Raw genomic sequence first — 17,612 nt, 5'->3', positions numbered from 1 at the left:
ACAGGACCTTGAACTCCCAAGGTGCCTCATAGACAATAGAAAGGTGCAGCATTTTGGATTACACAATGATATGCGTTTGTATTGTCTTATAGGAATCTTGGGTCTTTATTGTAGCTTCTTGGCCTACCTAGTTAGGATTTTCAACAAAAGGTATCAACAGACGTAAACTGAAAAATCTCTTAAAATTGCATGCTCCATCTGAACCATGAAAGAATAAGTTTAACTTTCATGTTACTGTAAAGGAACACAAAACCTTATACACTTCTGCCATTTATTACAATATTTGCAGGTCACATATATAACTGTTCAACTGGACCTGTATAAAAAAAAATCAATGTGCATAGAATATGTTTGCGCCCCAGTGGGTGTGTGATTACATTTTGTACTCAGTACAGCATATAATTGTCTGTAATGCTCACAAAGGCAAACGTTTAACATATAGCTTAAAGGGACAGTCTACTTGAAAAGTTTTATTGTTTAAAAAGATAGATAATCCTTTTATTACCCATTCCCCAGTTTTGAATAACCAACATAGTTATATTAATATACTTTTTACCTTTGTGATTACCTTGCATCTAAGCCTCTGCAGACTGACCCCTTATCTCAGTGCTTTTTACAGACTTGCATTTTAGCCAATCAGTGCCCTCTCATAGGTAACTCCATGGGAATGAGCACAATGATTTATATATGGCACATATGAACTAGCACCGTCTAACTGTGAAACGCTGTCAAAATGCACTGAGATAAGAGGCGGCCTTCAAAGACTTATAAATAGGTTTATGAGCCTACCTAGGTTTAGCTTTCAATAAAGAATACCAAGAGAACAAAGCTAATTTGATGATACAAGTAAATTGGAAAGTTATTTATGCAGTGTTGTGCTTACTTCCTGGTTTGGTTAGATGGCACATTGAGGCTTCCATTCAAAGATGATGTCATCAAGTGGGCTGTGCTTAGAATCAGAAAAGTTCAGAAGCCATCTTGTGACAGTTTGTGATGCAGTTATAAAGTACAAGTAACAAGGACTGAACCGCAGGATCTGACAAGTGCTGCTAATAATAAGTGTAATGTCAGCTACAGATCTGCAGCAGGATACAGCATCAGCTAGTCAGGAAGAGTAAGAACTCTCAGTTACACATTACAGTTATAAGCTATATTGCAGTTATACAGTTATAAGTTACTCTGGATTACTCTAGTGCTGCATACACAGTGTACAGGACTGCTAATCTAAGGAGTGCAGCAGCCATCCATTATAAAGGACTATATATTTGTATACATCCATATTACTGTGTGCAAATCTACAGGAGCTACCTTGTTATGTAATCCAGTAAATAAAGTGCTAGTCTACATTCAGAAGTTGCAAGTACATCATTCATATAAAGAGTTAATTTTTGGTATGTAAGGACATTACATCTGGCGACGAGTATACTACCACAAACTCACGCTATAATGGCTGTATTTGACCCTGACACAGATAACTGGATTTCCTGGACTGAAAGGCTACAGCAGTATTTACTTGCCAATGACATTGGAGATACTAAGTCTGTTGCTGTCTGTCTGACAACTATTGGTGCTGAAACATATGAGATTCTAAAAGACCTGCTACACCCAGAAAAGCCAGCCACCAAGTCTTTGTCTGAAATAATACAGATCTTAACACAACATTTCCAACCACTAGAGATTGCTGAGCGGTTCAAGTTTTATAGCAGGCACCAAGGGGTACAAGAGACTGTATCTACATTTTCAATCAGTTTAAAGAAATTGGCTAGCATCTGTGCTTTTGGGGAGTATCTGAATATGATTTGTTATGGGTATCAGTACAGAATCTATTCAAAGGTGACTTTTGACAGAGGAGAGCCTGACCTTCCATAAAGCACTAGAGATTGCTTCTGTTTTGGAACAGGCCATACAAGTTTATTGCAGAAGCATTCCCATACTTAGGAAGAACAGGTATTTTTCTCCAATGAAAAAGCAACAGACCAAACCAGCCAGTAAATATTCAGCAAAAGCATCATTGCCTATTAACTGTTACAGATATGGAGCACAGAATCATGTAGCTTCTGAATGCAGATTTAAAAATGCTAGTTGTCAGGGCTGTGGTAAAATAGGACACTTAAAGAAGGCTTGCAGAGGATCTCAGCAGAGTGCCTCAAGCAAAGCACATAAGAAGGGAAATTGCCACATGGCTTATAGTGGAGCCACATCAGATTCAGAAGAGGAAATGACTGTTCAGAGTTTGACTGTATACGCCATGGCAGCAGGGTCTGAGCCGTTAACCGTTCATGTTAATATTAAAGGAAAAAAATTGACCATGGACTTAGATACTGGGGCTACAGTTTCAGTTATGATGAATAAAGATTGGAAACAGCTGAAAATTCCAGTATTAATGCAGCCCACTACCTTGAAGCTACAAACATACTCCAGAGAAGTCTTGATGCCACTGGGGTGTGCATCTGTATCTGTGTGTACAAACAGAAAAACTGCCAATCTTACACTATATATACTAAAATCAGGTGGCCAACCTTTTTATGAAAGGGACTGGATACGGGCCCTTGGCATGCCTAAGAGCCTCAAAAACAGTGAAGTTTATCATATTGGAGTTGATCGTGCCCAGTGGATTCAGAACATTAAGACCAAATATGCCCCGGTGTTAGAAGAGTTAAAGATTATAACTAGTGATGTCGCGAATAGTTCGCGGGCGAATAGTTCCCAGCGAACATAGCTTGTTTGTGTTCGCCGCGGCGGGCGAACATATGCGATGTTTGATCCGCCCCCTATTCGTCATCATTGAGTCAAACTTTGACCCTGTACCTCACAGTCAGCAGACACATTCTAGCCAATCAGCAGCAGACCCTCCCTCCCAGACCCTCCTACCTCCTGGACAGCATACATTTTAGATTCATTCGGAAGCTGTATTCTTAGTAAGAGGAGGGACAGTGTAGCTGCTGCTTATTTGATAGGGAAATCGATAGCTAGGCTAGTTTATTAAGTGTCCACTACAGTCCTGAAGGACTCATCTGATCTCTGTTGTAAGGACAGCACACCAAAAAGCCCTTTTTAGGGCTAGAACATGTCTGCTTTTTTTTTTTTTTCCCTGTGTAATCTAATTGCAGTTGCCTGCCTGCCAGCGTGTGTGTCAGGCTCACAGCGTATACTGTGCCCACTTGCCCAGTGCCACCACTCATATCGGGTGTAACAGTAGTGTACATTTAAAAAAACAAACAATTTTTTGACTGTGTTAAATAATAGCAGTCAGTTTCCTTCACACGTGTGCTTTTCAGTGCCTTCCTGCCAGGGCACAGTGTCACCCCAGTGCAACTCATATCTGGTGTAACAGTAGTGTACATTTAAAAAAAAAAAACACTTTTTTGACTGTGTTAAATAATAGCAGTCAGTTTCCTTCACACGTGTGCGTTTCAGTGCAAGCCTGCCAGGGCACAGTGTCACCCCAGTGCAACTCATATCTGGTGTAAGAGTAGTGTACATTTAAAAAAAACAACACTTTTTTGACTGTGTTAAATAATAGCAGTCAGTTTCCTTCACACGTGTGCGTTTCAGTGCCTTCCTGCCAGGGCACAGTGTCACCCCAGTGCAACTCATATCTGGTGTAACAGTATTGTACATTTAAAAAAAACAACACTTTTTTGACTGTGTTAAATAATAGCAGTCAGTTTCCTTCACACGTGTGCGTTTCAGTGCCTGCCTGCCAGGGCACAGTGTCACCCCAGTGCAACTCATATCTGGTGTAACAGTAGTGTACATTTAAAAAAAACAAAACTTTTTTGACTGTGTTAAATAATAGCAGTCAGTTTCCTTCACACGTGTGCGTTTCAGTGCCTGCCTGCCTGCCAGGGCACAGTGTCACCCCAGTGCAACTCATATCTGGTGTAACAGTAGTGTACATTTAAAAAAAAAAACACTTTTTTGACTGTGTTAACCCCTTAACGACCAACGACGTATGGGGTACGTCCTGCAAAAAAATGCAGTTAAGGACCAAGGACGTACCCCGTACGTCGTTGGTCTTTGAAAGCCCTGGAAGCGATCCTGATCGCTTCCAGCCGCTTTCATGTTATTGCAGTGATGCCTCGATATTGAGGCATCCTGCAATAACAGTTTTGAGCAGTCCGATTTAGAGAGAGCCACTCTGTGGCCCTCTCTGCATCGGCCATTGATCGCGGTGTTCGTTGGTGGGTGGGAGCTTATCCAGGGAGGTGGGTGGGCGGCGATCAATGGAGGAGGGAGGCAGGATCGCGTGTGGGGTGCGTGCCAGAATGCGCGCGCGTGCACGAGGGTGGGTGCGCGCGTGCACGAGGGTGGGAACCCTACACTATGGAACAATCATAAGGACTCAGTGGGAGAGACTCAGTGGGAGAGAGGGTATAAATAAATAAAAGTAGTAATCTGGGAGAGGGTTGGGGGTTGGGGGTTGTGGGGGGGCAGCTACACTACAGAAAATAGTTGTTTTTTTTAAATAAAAATAAACAAAAACTTTTTAATTTCAAACTGGGTACTGGCAGACAGCTGCCAGTACCCAATATGGCACACAAAAAGGCAGGGGGGGGGGGGTTAGAGAGCTGTTTGGGGGGGGATCAGGGAGGTTGGGGGCAAAGGGGGGATCCTACATAGCAGCATATGTAAATATGCTCAAAAAAAAATAATAAAAAAATAAAAGATAGCTTTTATTTTAGTACTGGCAGACTTTCTGCCAGTACTTAAGATGGCGGGGACAATTGTGGGGTGGGGGAGGGAAGAGAGCTGTTTGGGAGGGATCAGGGGGATGTGATGTGTCAGGTGGGAGGCTGATCTCTACACTAAAGCTAAAATTAACCCTGCAAGCTCCCTACAAGCTACCTAATTAACCCCTTCACTGCTAGCCATAATACTCGTGTGATGCGCAGCGGCATTTAGCTGCCTTCTAATTACCAAAAAGCAACGCCAAAGCCATATATGTCTGCTATTTCTGAACAAAGGGGATCCCAGAGAAGCATTTACAACAATTTGTGCCATAATTGCACAAGCTGTTTGTAAATGATTTCAGTGAGAAACCTAAAATTGTGAAAAATTTAATTTTTTTTTAATTTGATTGCATTTGGCGGTGAAATGGTGGCATGAAATATACCAAAATTGGCCTAGATCAATACTTGGGGTTGTCTACTACACTACACTAAAGCTAAAATTATCCCTAAAAGCTTCCTACATGCTCCATAATTAACCCCTTCACTGCTGGGCATAATACATGTGTAGTGCGCAGTGGCATTTAGCAGCCTTCTAATTACTAAAAAGCAACGCCAAAGCCATATATATCTGCTATTTCTGAACAAAGGGGATCCCAGAGAAGAATTTACAACCATTTAAGCCATAATTGCACAAGCTGTTTGTAAATAATTTCAGTGAGAAACCAAAAGTTTGTGAAAAAATTAGTAAAAAAGTGAACAATTTTTTTTATTTAATCGCATTTGGCGGTGAAATGGTGGCATGAAATATACCAAAATGGGCCTAGATGAATACTTTGGGATGTCTACTAAAAAAAAATATATACATGTCAATGGATATTCAGAGATTCCTGAAAGATATTAGTGTTCCAATGTAACTAGCGCTAATTTTGAAAAATAATGGTTTGGAAATAGCAAAGTGCTACTTGTACTTATTGCCCTATAACTTACAAAAAAAGCAAAGAACATGTAAACATTGGGTATTTCTAAACTCAGGACAAAATTTAGAAACTATTTAGCACAAGTGTTTTTTGGGGGTCATAGTTAGAAAAAGTGTGTTTTTTTCAATTTTTCCCTCATATTTTATAATTTTTTTTATAGTAAATTATAAGATATGATGAAAATAATGGTATCTTTAGAAAGTCCATTTAATGGCGAGAAAAACGGTATATAATATGTGTGGGTACAGTAAATGAGTAAGAGGAAAATTACAGCTAAACACAAACACCGCAGAAATGTAAAAATAGCCTTGGTCCCAAACGGACAGAAAATGGAAAAGTGCTGTGGTCATTAAGAGGTTAAATAATAGCAGTCAGTTTCCTTCACACGTGTGCGTTTCAGTGCCTGCCTGCCAGGGCACAGTGTCACCCCAGTGCAACTCATATCTGGTGTAACAGTAGTGTACATTTAAAAAAAACAACACTTTTTTGACTGTGTTAAATAATAGCAGTCAGTTTCCTTCACACGTGTGCGTTTCAGTGCCTGCCTGCCAGGGCACAATGTCACCCCAGTGCAACTCATATCTGGTGTAACAGTAGTGTACATTTAAAAAAAAACAACACTTTTTTGACTGTGTTAAATATAGCAGTCAGTTTCCTTCACACGTGTGCGTTTCAGTGCCTGCCTGCCAGGGCACAGTGTCACCCCAGTGCAACTCATATCTGGTGTAACAGTAGTGTACATTTAAAAAAACAACACGGGGGCGGAGCCTGGAGGAGCGCGGTGATGGCTGCTTAATCACCGAGCTCCGTGCATGCTGAGCAAATAAAGAGTATCAAACAGCCTGAATATGAAGCAATTTGGCTGAAAGCTGAGGGACAACTCTCTGGCGGTACAGGGAATAAGGTGAACCTACAGCATATAAAATTGAACGGAGTTAAGCGGAGCAGCGCATCTCTGTTTTGACTCAGAGACGGACATGACCGCAATCTAGAAGGAGAACCGTGTGGAGGGATAGCGGTGCACTACGGCACTAAAAATAAAGAGAGAAGACTCCTACAACAACTTACCGCTTATGTCATCGGACCGGGTGAGCAAGTTGAAACGGCCCGATATATGTTTAACATTCCCCGGGGAGGAGGAGGGAGGAGCTACATGGTGGTGGAAGTGGCCATCTTTACACAACGCTGACGCAGTTACAAGCGCGGCAGTGACTATGAGGTGAATACTGAATCTGGCCCAGATAAGCAGGGTATAAAAATAAGCTTGCACAACTTGTTTCACATATGCCCCAAAAAAAACTTTATCTCTAAATACGGGACTGAAACCACCATACTAGCCTCACCGTATATAACGTTTTGGAGATCTAAGGAATGACATAGTAGCTGACCAGAATATGCCCTAGAAAAGGTGACTCCTTTATTACAATCACAACGGAGACATGAGCCTGGAAGGCAGGAAGGCAACATAAAATAAACATGCACCAATGATGTAAAAATACCTGCAAAAGTTAATCACTGGGGAGTTGCTGGATATGGGAATCCCTATATTGTAAAAAGGGCGCTAACTACAAATGCTGATATAAAACTTGAGAATCATATCAAATTTCTGCTAACTGTTGTAAATACACTTTATTGCTTTACTCTCACAAACAGCAGCTGAAAGAAAACAGACAGCTTGATTTGGTTACAAACAATTAAGCTTTCATAGCACTGACACAGACATGTCTGCCAGAAAACAAAATAAAACAGGAGTAGGAGCAAAGATATCTGCACAACATCCCTTTTTTAAGTCATCTAAAGGAGACAAAGGTCAAGAAGCAGAAGCATTAATGATAGAGGAAGAAATGGATTCTGACACTGACTCTCAAAACACTAAAATGGATCAAACTCCAGCGACTAAAGCAGACCTTAAAAATCTAATGTCTAAACAGGACATCAATAATATTTTCAATAAGATGTGGGAGAAAATGGACACGCTGCAGACCACGGTCACTAATAGCCTGACAGATATCAAACAAGATATTCTGGACTTAGGTACCAGAATTGAATCTTTAGAAGAAAAAGAGGAAACCACCACTGAAGATATAAATACCCTCTCCCAACACATGTCCTCTCAGCAACAAGATATAGAAGAAATGCAAGATAAACTGGAGGACATGGAGAACAGGAGCCGCCGGTGTAATCTCAGATTAAAGGGGGTTCCCGAAACAATAACAACACCAGAACTTCCTGAATTTCTCCTACAACTATTTCAAGCCATCACAGACAACAAGGAAGACGGCAAATTTGAAACGGAAAGAGCACACAGAGCCTTAAGAGCAAGACCCAAAAAAGGAGACCCGCCAAGAGACATTATAATTAAGATGCTGCTGTTTCGCGACAAAGAAGAAATTTTAACAGCTGCAAGACAAAATCCTACCTTCAAGTTTAAAGGCTCGGTTATTCAATTCTACCAGGACTTGTGCCTGAGAACACTTCAGAGGCGTAGTACTTTGCGACCCCTTACACAACTTTTATGCAAAACCCAAATACCCTATAGATGGGGATTCCCATTCTCCCTCAATATTCTACACGAAGGAAAAACTGTGTCCCTCAAAGACCCAGCAGAGATACCAACTATCTGCAAACTGATGAAACTCGAATGCCCAGATCTACCGTCATCATCCCAAGAACAAGACACAGCTCATCAATCTACCCGTCAAATATTTCCCACCAGAGACAGATGGACCAAAGTAGCAAAAAAGAAGCAGAAAGCTTGAAGGATTCCTGAGCCTGCACAAATACTAAAGACGCTCTGCCTTAAAAGAAGCTGAGAGGACTGCTCTATTGGAGATTTTCCAACTACTTAAGACATATAATAGATTAACATTTCTTTACAGGTAAGCTCATTAGGCACTGCCTCATGGACTCTGATCAAAAAGAGAAAGAATCGAGGCAGAAGCTAGAGTATTAATCCTTTCAAAAGCTTACCGCCACAGACGTCGAGTTAAGATCCTCCAAGGACGGTTTAATTTGTTTTCATAGTAAATGATTAACCTACAGTTAGCCAAAACTAACTTGCATACTCTTATACTAGCAATGTTTATTTTTTACGATGTACACAGCTCAATAATGCACATCTACCCCAATGTGCAATAACTGTTTGGACACAGATGCGGTGTATATCCTACACATTACTGTTATCATGTTTTGTTGTTGTTTTATTTTTTTTTTTGTTTATGTTTTTATTAGTTATCGTTATTGGTTTGGCATGGGAAAACTCATGTTACACAACTGTTACATTTATTTGGTCACAATATCACTGCAACTACTTAACCTCCCCTAAGCTATCCAGAGAAGATGGAAGGAGTATTAAGGTGAGGAGCAATATATTTTCTTGTATAACACATCTGCATTTAGATAGATTTTACTATTACAATGTCCTCTCTTCCACCTGTTTGTTACTCACAGAGAACTTTAGATACAATAGCACATACCCAGACACTGAGACAGATGGAATCTTGGACTATTAACTTACTCTCACATAATGTTAGAGGTCTGAACTCAGACATTAAGCGACGAATGGCAATTACACAATATAGATCCCTGAAAGCAAATGTGATCTTTCTCCAGGAAACACATTTTTTAAAATCTCAAATACCTAGATACTGGACCAAAGATTTCCGACAACATTATCACTCTACATCTGACTCTAAAAAACGGGGGGTATCTATACTAATACATTCCTCCCTACCCTTTATACACCAGGAAACAATTGAAGACAAGGAGGGCAGATTCCTCATTGTGAAAGGCCAAATTCAAGAGACTGACATTTTATTCTGTAAGATTTACGCACCTAATGACAAACAAGACACTTTCTTCAGACATATCACACATCTTTTGACAGGGTGGTCCCAAATTAGGACAATTTTTGCGGGAGACTTCAATGTGGACCTTACATTACAATCCAAACAATGCAACTCCCCACTTACCAATAAACAACACAAACAACGCAAGATGATCAAGACAATACAAGACTATCTAACCACAGGCCTATTGATAGACTCTTGGAAGACACTATATGGACACACAAATCACACTACCTTTTTTTCCGTGGCACACAAAACATACAGTAAGCTGGACTACATATTTGTCAGCCAGTTTTTACAATCCACCCTAATAAACTCAAGCATTCACCCATGTGTATGGTCAGACCACTCCATAGTGCAGCTCACACTAGGTAGTATCCGAGTCCCGAATAGAACCAGATCGTGGACATACGACCCCATCTGTTTAAAAGACCCTATGGTCCACGCTGCAGTGGAACGTAGTATGTTAGAGTACTGGGACATTAACACGGGGACGACGACCAACCCTATCATGACATGGGCAGCACACAAGACTTATCTGAGGGGACTACTTATAAAAGGAAAATCCAGTTTTCTCAAGAAACGACATACACGGAGAGTAGACTTACAGAGAGAGATAGACACTCTAGAGAGACAACATAAACTCACACTGTCTGAGACCACACTGAAACTGCTTCAAGGTAAACGAACAGAATTGGCATCTATCTTAAATGATCAAGCAGTCAAAGCAGCTTTTCGGCTTAAGACCAATTACTATATATATGCAAATAAGCCAGACAGATATCTAGCAAATAGGATTCGTGAGCGGGCAAGAATTGCCTCTATAGCACAGATCCAAACACAAGAAAGCACTAAATCACCTATAATGCTTAAATGGGAAACGGACACAAACATAACATTGGAAATGCCAGAATGGCAAGACATATTTCACTCTTCGTGCAGGGGGCTAATTAGTGCTGACCTACGAGAAAATAGCCTCAAGACCATCTTTCGATGGTACTTGACGCCAATTAAAACGTCACATTACACAGAAAGCAGAAGTAGAAACTGCTATAGGGGATGCAACTCAATTGGAACCTACATGCATATGTGGTGGGAATGCCCCAGAGTAGCTCATATTTGGGCTAAGCTATCAACTCATCTTGGCTTTCTTCTAGAGGAGCGAATCTCGTTAACTGTTTCTCAGGGATTGTTAAATGCCCCTTTGCCAAACTTCAATAAACATATCAATACCTTCATTAGAATATTATGCACAGTCACGAGGGTGAGTATTGCCAGGTACTGGAAGGAGGGAGTGCCAACATGGAATGAGATACTAGAAAGATTTAAAATGACATACTCCTTACATGAAATGGCAGCAATGCTATTAGGAACGGTTGATGTGTTTCATAAAATCTGGTTTTATTGGATAACACATCCAATCTAGCCAATTCAACCCCACACCATGAACACAGAAAGAAATAGCATTTAAAAAAAGAAACAAGCACAGAGGTGAGAAAAGTGTTAACTAATACAGGGAATAAATTAGGTAGAGAAACTAAACAGGTTAACGTAGGCCCCCCTCCACTACTGAAAAAGGAAAAAACGCTAGAGGATTACTTTGCAGAAAGTTGCAGTGATATATAATTGATAGATTTTAAATGACCAATTGTTTGATTTGTTTGCTCAATTACAGTTTGTTAAATCGTTTTTTTTGTTTGTATTTCTTTTGGTAACAAAAAATGAGTCATGTGATAACAGTCTTTCACGAGAACAACATCGGGTGTGATGTATTGGTTCTGAGAATGTATTGATTATGATAGATGACACAGATAAAATAATAATCTGAACACGGAATGTACTAACTAATGCATACCAACACTTGATGAACCAAATATGTAATCAACTGTATAAGACACTTGTTATGTTTGTTGATGTTATCTCAATAAAAACAATTTTAACATAAAAAAAACAACACTTTTTTGACTGTGTTAAATAATAGCAGTCAGTTTCCTTCACACGTGTGCGTTTCAGTGCCTGCCTGCCAGGGCACAGTGTCTTCCCAGTGCAACTCATATCTGGTGTAACAGTAGTGTACATTTAAAAAAAACAACACTTTTTTGACTGTGTTAAATAATAGCAGTCAGTTTCCTTCACACGTGTTCCTTTCAGTGCCTGCCTGCCAGGGCACAGTGTCACCCCAGTGCAACTCATAACTGGTGTAACAGTAGTGTACATTTAAAAAAAACAACACTTTTTTGACTGTGTTAAATAATAGCAGTCAGTTTCCTTCACACGTGTGCGTTTCAGTGCCTGCCTGCCAGGGCACAGTGTCACCCCAGTGCAACTCATATCTGGTGTAACAGTAGTGTACATTTAAAAAAACAACAACACTTTTTTGACTGTGTTAAATAATAGCAGTCAGTTTCCTTCACACGTGTGCGTTTCAGTGCCTGCCTGCCAGGGCACAGTGTCTTCCCAGTGCAACTCATATCTGGTGTAACAGTAGTGTACATTTAAAAAAAACAACACTTTTTTGACTGTGTTAAATAATAGCAGTCAGTTTCCTTCACACGTGTTCCTTTCAGTGCCTGCCTGCCAGGGCACAGTGTCACCCCAGTGCAACTCATAACTGGTGTAACAGTAGTGTACATTTAAAAAAAACAACACTTTTTTGACTGTGTTAAATAATAGCAGTCAGTTTCCTTCACACGTGTGCGTTTCAGTGCCTGCCTGCCAGGGCACAGTGTCACCCCAGTGCAACTCATATCTGGTGTAACAGTAGTGTACATTTAAAAAAACAACAACACTTTTTTGACTGTGTTAAATAATAGCAGTCAGTTTCCTTCACATGTGTGCGTTTCAGTGCCTGCCTGCCAGGGCACAGTGTCACCCCAGTGCAACTCATATCTGGTGTAACAGTAGTGTACATTTAAAAAAAACAACACTTTTTTGACTGTGTTAAATAATAGCAGTCAGTTTCCTTCACACGTGTGCGTTTCAGTGCCTGCCTGCCAGGGCACAGTGTCACCCCAGTGCAACTCATATCTGGTGTAACAGTAGTGTACATTTAAAAAAAACAACACTTTTTTGACTGTGTTAAATAATAGCAGTCAGTTTCCTTCACACGTGTGCGTTTCAGTGCCTGCCTGCCAGGGCACAGTGTCACCCCAGTGCAACTCATATCTGGTGTAACAGTAGTGTACATTTAAAAAAAACAACACTTTTTTGACTGTGTTAAATAATAGCAGTAAGTTTCCTTCACACGTGTGCGTTTCAGTGCCTGCCTGCCAGGGCACAGTGTCACCCCAGTGCAACTCATATCTGGTGTAACAGTAGTGTACATTTAAAAAAAACAACACTTTTTTTGACTGTGTTAAATAATAGCAGTCAGTTTCCTTCACACGTGTGCGTTTCAGTGCCTGCCTGCCAGGGCACAGTGTCACCCCAGTGCAACTCATATCTGGTGTAACAGTAGTGTACATTTAAAAAAAAACAACACTTTTTTGACTGTGTTAAATATAGCAGTCAGTTTCCTTCACACGTGTGCGTTTCAGTGCCTGCCTGCCAGGGCACAGTGTCACCCCAGTGCAACTCATATCTGGTGTAACAGTAGTGTACATTTAAAAAAAACAACACTTTTTTGACTGTGTTAAATAATAGCAGTCAGTTTCCTTCACACGTGTGCGTTTCAGTGCCTGCCTGCCAGGGCACAGTGTCACCCCAGTGCAACTCATATCTGGAGTAACAGTAGAGTACATTTAAAAAAAAAAAACTTTTTTGACCGTGTTAAATAATAGCAGTCAGTTTCCTTCACACGTGTGCGTTTCAGTGCCTGCCTGCCTGCCAGGGCACAGTGTCACCCCATTGCAACTCATATCTGGTGTAACAGTAGTGTACATTTAAAAAAAACAAAACACTTTTTTGACTGTGTTAAATAATAGCAGTCAGTTTCCTTCACACGTGTGCGTTTCAGTGCCTGCCTGCCAGGGCACAGTGTCACCCCAGTGCAACTCATATCTGGTGTAACAGTAGTGTACATTTAAAAAAAACAACACTTTTTTGACTGTGTTAAATAATAGCAGTAAGTTTCCTTCACACGTGTGCTTTTCAGTGCCTGCCTTCCAGGGCACAGTGTCACCCCAGTGCAACTCATATCTGGTGTAACAGTAGTGTACATTTAAAAAAAACAACACTTTTTTGACTGTGTTAAATAATAGCAGTCAGTTTCCTTCACACGTGTGCGTTTCAGTGCCTGCCTGCCAGGGCAGAGTGTCACCCCAGTGCAACTCATATCTGGTGTAACAGTAGTGTACATTTAAAAAAAAACAACACTTTTTTGACTGTGAAATAATAGCAGTCAGATTCCTTCACACTTGTGCATTTCAGTGCCTGCCAAGGCACAGTGTCACACCAGTGCAACTAATATCTGGTGTAACAGTAGTGTACATTTAAAAAAAACAAACACTTTTTTGACTGTGAAATAATAGCAGTCAGTTTCCTTCACACGTGTGCGTTTCAGTGCCTGCCTGCCAGGGCACAGTGTCACACCAGTGCAACTCATATCTGGTGTAACAGTAGTGTACATTTAAAAAAAACAACACTGATAGGGGACGTAACAGGGATTAAACTGATAAGAATAGAACTACTTAACACACCACTCCTATCTGGTGGCACATTAGATTGCATGCGCAGTGCCCCAAATTTGAAGTAGGAGGACCGACCAAGCATCTTTTTCCATCTCCCGGTTCCTAAAATCGATGCCATATACACGTCCTCTGATAGGGGACGTAACAGGGATTAAACTGATAAGAATAGAACCACTTAACACACCACTCCTATCTGGTGGCACATTAGATTGCATGTGCAGTGCCCCAAATTTGAAGTAGGAGGACCGACCAACCATCTTTTTCCATCTCCCAGTTCCTAAAATCGATGCCATATACACGTCCCCTGATAGGGGACGTAACAGGGATTAACATGATAGGAATAGTACTACTTAACACACCTTATAATAACGCAGAGAGAGGTAACGCAGAGAGAGGAGTCTGAAGAAGAGAACAGTAGTGTACATTTAAAAAAAACAACTCTTTTTTGACTGTGTTAAATAATAGCAGTCAGTTTCCTTCACACGTGTGCATTTCAGTGCCTGCCTGCCAGGGCACAGTGTCACCCCATTGCAACTCATATCTGGTGTAACAGTAGTGTACATTTAAAAACAACAACACTTTTTTGACTGTGTTAAATAATAGCAGTCAGTTTCCTTCACACGTGTGCGTTTCAGTGCCTGCCTGCCAGGGCACAGTGTCACCCCAGTGCAACTCATATCTGGTGTAACAGTAGTGTACATTTAAAAACAACAACACTTTTTTGACTGTGTTAAATAATAGCAGTCAGTTTCCTTCACACGTGTGCGTTTCAGTGCCTGCCTTCCAGGGCACAGTGTCACCCCAGGGCAACTCATATCTGGTGTAACAGTACTGTACATTTAAAAAAAAAAAACACTTTTTTGACTGTGAAATAATCGAAGTCAGTTTCCTTCACACGTGTGCGTTTCAGTGCCTGCCTTCCAGGGCACAGTGTCACACCAGTGCAACTCATATCTGGTGTAACAGTAGTGTACATTTAAAAAAAACAACACTTTTTTGACTGTGAAATAATAGCAGTCAGATTCCTTCACACGTGTGCGTTTCAGTGCCTGTCAAGGCACAGTGTCACACCAGTGCAACTCATATCTGGTGTAACAGTAGTGTACAGGAGTTTTGCCATGGATCCCCCTCCGGCATGCCACAGTCCAGGTGTTAGTCCCCTTGAAACAACTTTTCCATCACTATTGTGGCCAGAAAGAGTCCCTGTGGGTTTTAAAATTCACCTGCCTTTTGAAGTCTATGGCGGTTCGCCCGGTTCGACCGTTCACGAACAGTTCTGGAAGTTCGCGTTCGCCATTCACAAACCCAAAATTTTAGGTTTGCGACATCACTAATTATAACCCCAGTGCATTGTAGTGAGTGGGCTTCTCCTATTGTACCGGTAAGGAAGAAAGATGGACAGATCCAAATATGTGGAGACTTTAGGATGGTGTTGAATGAACAGTTAGCAGTGGATAAGTATCCATTACCCAGGACAGAAGAGATTTTTGCTAATTAAGCTGGGGGACAACATTTCACAAAGATTGATTTAAAGAATGCTTACCTTCAACTTGAAGTACATCCAGATTCTCAAAAGTTACTCATCATCAATATTCACTGTGGTTTATTTAAATATAATCATATGGTCTTTGGCATTGCTCCTGCACCAGCCATCTGGCAACGCACCATGGAAGAGTTGTTAAATGGACTACCCAATGTCCAATGCCTTTTAGATGACATGTTAATCATGGGCAGGATGGAGGAAGAACATCGACACAATGTAGAGAGGGTACTGCAGCGGCTAATGACCTACGGGTTGAAGGTCAACTTGGAGAAGTGTGCTTTCATGTGTGACAAATTAGAATTTTGTGGCCATGTTATAGATTGTCATGGTCTACACACTGCTGATGACAAAGTCAAGGCATTGCAAGAAGCTCCTATACCACAGAATGCATCACAACTACAATCATACCTTGGTCTCCTTAACTATTGCCACAGTTTTCTTCCACAGCTAGCCCATACATTACACCGACTACATCAGCTTCTTGAGACAAATCGACCCTGGTTGTCGAGCAGTGAATGCAATCAAGCCTTCCAGGAATCCAAGAACCTACTTCAGTGTTCCAGTATGTTAATGCACTATGATCTTCAGAAACCACTCATGATAGCATGTGATGCTTCACCTTATGGTTTAGGGGCTGTCTTGTCACACACAATGCCATATGGGACAGACCGATTGGTAGCCTTTGCTTCTCGTTCTCTAACGATGGCAGAGAATAACTATTCTCAATTAGACCAGGAAGCATTGGCCATTGTATGGGCTCTTAAGAAGTTCCATAACTATATTTATGGTAGAACATGTACTCTTTTAACTGACCATAAGACACTGCTGACCATCTTTAATCCAAGGAAGGGAATTTAAACCACTACAGTGGCTAGATTACAAAGGTATGCTCTAACTTTGGGAGCATATCATTACTCCATCAAATACCAGGCCCATGATTCCCATGGCAATGCTGATGCCATGTCCAGGTTTCCACTAATGAATTCCTCACCAGTTATTCAAGAAAGCCTTCCAAGTGTGTGTTTTACGGGTATAGTACATGCCAAACAAATTGCAAAGGAGACAGCTTGTGATACTGAATTACACCTTCTGGCAAAGTATTTGAGATATGGCTGGCCAAGAACTGGCTGTGATGTGCAGCGAGCATACATATTACGAGCGAAAGAACTCACACTCAGAAATCTATGTATTTTATGGGGTGAGAGAGTTCTGGTTCCTAACGGGTTATGGCAAGCTACGTTAAAACTCCTTCATGAAGGACACCCAGGCATTGTCAGAATGAAACAGAAGGTCAGGGGTCATGTTTGGTGGCCGACCATTGATAAGGACATTGAGAACTATGTTATGGCATGCAAAGGGTGTGTTCAAGCTCAAGAACAGCTTCCACGAGGAGCTGTACAACCATGGGACTGGCCTACTACTCCTTGGGAGAGACTACATTTAGAATTTGCTGGTCCTATTGATGGAATCTCATACTTAATCATAATTGATGCACACTCTAAGTGGCCGGAAGTAATTCCAATGACAAGGACCACAACTACTGAAGTCATATCAGCATTAGAAAGACTGTTTCCAGTATTTGGGTTGCCAAGAAAACTGGTTACAGATAATGGCCCCCAGTTTGTGTCACAAGACTTCCAGACATTTTTACATACAAATGGAATTCACCATCATCGGACAGCACCATATCACCCAGCCACAACGTGCAAGCAGAGAGATTTGTCAAAACCTTTAAAAGGACACTGAAAGCTCTAAAAGCAGAGAAGCAGGTGAATACTAAAAACATTTTACAATTTTTGCAACAATATAGGGTTACTCAACACCCCACCATGGGAGTTGCCCCAGCTTAACTATTGTTTGGCATATCTCTTTAACACACAAAAGAAAAACAATGTACATGTACAGTATATGACTAGGTTACAAAATTATTATTTATTTTTATC

This window comes from Bombina bombina, chromosome 2 (genome assembly GCF_027579735.1).
Source record: "Bombina bombina isolate aBomBom1 chromosome 2, aBomBom1.pri, whole genome shotgun sequence".
Classification (NCBI taxonomy): domain Eukaryota; kingdom Metazoa; phylum Chordata; class Amphibia; order Anura; family Bombinatoridae; genus Bombina; species Bombina bombina.
The sequence above is the reverse complement of the archived record's forward strand: the minus strand, read 5'-3'. Positions refer to the sequence as shown.